Raw genomic sequence first — 3,629 nt, forward strand, 5'->3', positions numbered from 1 at the left:
GCATAGAGTCTACTATGCACTGATTAAAGGAATAGTTGAGAGACAATTTCTTTAAACACCCTTTAAATCCCTCCATTGGCTTTAACTATATTAGCATAACCTTATGTAAACCAAAACATATCGAAATGTGATTATCAGTGAAATTAATATACAGCATTTAAAAACACAAATTGTAACTCTACTATGTAGAATGAGAAATTGTAAGAAAATGTGGTTGCCAGCAGTGGGTTAGACAGTACTAACAAAAAATCCTACAAAATCTTAAAACTCTGTTTTCCATAGGCATTTATTATAAGGCTATCCCATTCTTGTCTAGCTTTTAATCCAAACAATGATCCTGGAACAAAAATACTATTAATGAGATATAAGGATCACAACAGTAGGCATATATTAGTAAATGTACCCCCACTTTTAATTGTCATTCATTCATTCGATCATTCAAGAAACACTGAATTCCTGATAATATGTGTGAGTTGCTGGAGAAACAGTGGTAAATAAGGCAACAGCTAGTTCAAGGAGCTTACATTGTGATGGGGCAGAAAAACAATGAACAAAAATCAAATACAAAACACTTACAGGCTATAATATGCAATGCATAAAATAAACCAGGCATTGAAATAAAACAGATTGGTTAGGGCAGTTTTCTCTGAGGAGATGATATTTAAGCTAAGACCTGAAAGGAAAAAGAAGCTGGCTGGCTGATTATCTGAAAACCAAGAGAAAGGTGTTTCATGTGGAAAAACAGCAAGCATTTAAGAGTGCTAGAAACTTAGAAAAAGCCAGCTGTAACAGCATTTAATGACCAAGACAAGGCAAACAAAATGAAATGGGAGAATTACCCAAACCACATAAACTCTCTAGATCATAATGTATTATCATATACATCTTTGGATTCAATTTACTAAAATTATTAGGAATTTTTGAACTTTTGGTCAAAACGGTGGAGTAAGTAAATGCTGTGCTTGCCTCCTATTCACGACCACATCAACATTACAACTAAATTATAGAACAGCCATCATTGGGAGTCACCTGAAGTCTAGCTAAAGAGAGGTCCTACAATTGGGGTCACAGAGAAGAGGCACCTCAAGATTGGTAGGAGTGGGGGAGACACAAAATGAGCTAGTCCCACAACCACGTGTGGCGGTCAAGAATCAGGAGAGATATCTTGGCTGCAGAGGCCCACCCAGGGAGAGCAAGGGGCCCCAGCCCCACACTGAGCTCCCCATCCCAGGGTTTCAGTGCTGGGAAATAAAGTTCCCACAACTTCTGGCTATGAAAACCAGTAGAGATTGTGGCTGAGACAGAGGATTGCAAGAGTCACAGACATTCCTCCTAAAGAGCCCATGCACAGATTTACTTGGCAACAGACTCACTTGCTCTGAGTTCCAGAGAGAGGGCAGCTGTTCAAAAGATATCAGGGACATATGGGAGAAACCGAATTGTCTGGCTTCAGGACAAGAGCTGGAAGGACAGCTTTCTCCCAGAAAGAAGTGCTAGCAAGAGCCATTGTTTTTTTATTGAGCCCTGCCCCCTCACCCAGAGCACAGATGCAGGTGGCCACCATATTGACTCTCCATCACCCTAGCTAACACTCATTTGTCCAGTCTAGGCAATTCTGAGACCTTGCCCCTCCCAACTTGTGGGCCCACCTTAGCATCCTCTCATGGCTTTTCCATATAAACAGCCTGTCTTGGCTCATGCTGCGGACTTTCCTAAAATCTCTCGAAAGTTCACAAAACCTTAACAAGTAGCATCTGGCCTCAGAGTTCCCCATACCTCCTGCTAAGTAGCCTCAAGCCCAGCACTAGTGGCAGCCAGCCTTGGTTCATGGCTTGGCCTCTCCAGGCACATTCAAGTCCAGCATATGGTGGTGGCCATCTGTGGATTGTTGGTGGCTCATGTCTCACAAGACACCTACTACATAAAGCTACTCTCCAAAGACCTAGAGACATAGCAGCCCTACCTAATACAAAGAAACAAACACAGAGTGGCAACCAAAATGGGGATACAATGAAACATGTCCAAAATGAAAGATCAGAACAAAGCTCCAGAAAAAGAACTAAACAAAATGAAGACGAGCAACCTACCAGATGCAGAGTTCAAAACACTGATTAAAAGGATGTTCTGTGATCTCAGTGAGAATGTCAACAAAGAGATAGGAAACATAAAAATGGAGATAGAAAACATTTTTTAAAAAGTCAGAAATGAAGAATACAATAACTGAAATAAAGAATGTATTAGAGAGAATCAATAGTAGATTAGATGAAGCGGAAGATTGAATCCGTAATTTGGAACATAAGGCAGCACAAAACACCCAATGAAGAGCAGCAAGAAAAATGTATCCAAAAAAACATGAAGATAGTTGCAGGGGCCTCTGGGACAACATCAAGTATACCAACATTCGCATCTTAGGGGTACCACAGAAGAGAGAGAGAGAGCAAGAAATTGAAAACCTGTTTGAAGAAATAATGACTGAAAACTTCCCTAACCTGGCAAAGGAAATAGACATATGAAGCCAAGAAGCACAGAAAGTTCCAAACACGATGAAACCAAAGAGACCCACACCAAGACACATAATAATTGAAATGTCGAAGTTTCGAGACAAAGAGAGATTCTTAAAAGCAGCAAGAGAAAAGCAGTACAAGGGACCTCCCATAAGACTGTCAGCTGATTTCTCAACAGAAACTTTGCAGGCCTTGATGGTATGTGATAAGATTAAATCAAATTTCAAAGCACTAAAACAGTAGAGTCATAAAGAGAAAAATATTTAACAGTAAAAAAAGGATTTTTAAAGTATATATACATTGTATGCTCTAAATGAAGTTAAAACCTGATTCACATCTTGGAAACTCTGTAAATTATCCTTATGGCAAATACTACTGAATTGTCATGGAAAACAACACGTAAAAAAAAAAAAAAAAAACACTGGGCGTAGAAAACTGATAGATAAAACTACAGTTTCAGTCATATTTATACGTACTATAAAATAAAAATGCATAATCTTAAGCATTCTGAGACAGAGTTTTATTAAGATCACAGCATTGATAAAACTATTAAAATTCTACCTTTGTCAACGAACATGCCACCCTGAATGAGCCCGATCTCGTCTGATCTCGGAAGCTAAGCAGGGTCGGGCCTGGTTAGTACTTGGATGAGAGACCACCTGAAGACCAGGTGCTGCAGGCATTAAAAATAAATAAATAAATAGATAGATAGATAGATAGATAAATAAATAAATAAATAAATAAATAAATAAATAAATAAATGAAAGATAGATAGATGGATAAATAAAGAAATAAAATTCCACCTTCAAGGAGATTAAATTGGATCCTAACACAACATATTACGTATAGTCTCCTTATTTTGTTTTTAACTATTAAATTAATTTTTTAAATCACTGCTTTCAGAAATAATAATGTATCAATAATATTTTATTCACGCTGTAATACAATGAATAAAATGGTTTTTAAAATGGTTTTTAACATTTGGAAAAGGTAGTATTTTCTAGACTGGCAATTTAATAAATATTTGGGTAACTATACCCGTCCTCAACATCTAAAGTGAATAATTTAATACAATAGCATCACTGAGTGGTAGATTTGCATGCAATGGAATTATTGTAAACTTAC

The 3,629-nt window shown here is 37.4% G+C and overlaps 1 pseudogene; it reads left to right on the forward strand.

The window, feature by feature from the left end:
- Nucleotides 1–3,069: 3,069 nt before the first annotated feature.
- Nucleotides 3,070–3,186, forward strand: LOC120622577 (uncharacterized; annotated as a pseudogene).
- The last annotated feature ends 443 nt before the right edge of the window (nucleotides 3,187–3,629 follow it).

The sequence above is a fragment of the Pteropus medius genome, unplaced genomic scaffold (assembly GCF_902729225.1).
Source record: "Pteropus medius unplaced genomic scaffold, Ma_sr-lr_union100, whole genome shotgun sequence".
NCBI lineage: Eukaryota > Metazoa > Chordata > Mammalia > Chiroptera > Pteropodidae > Pteropus > Pteropus medius.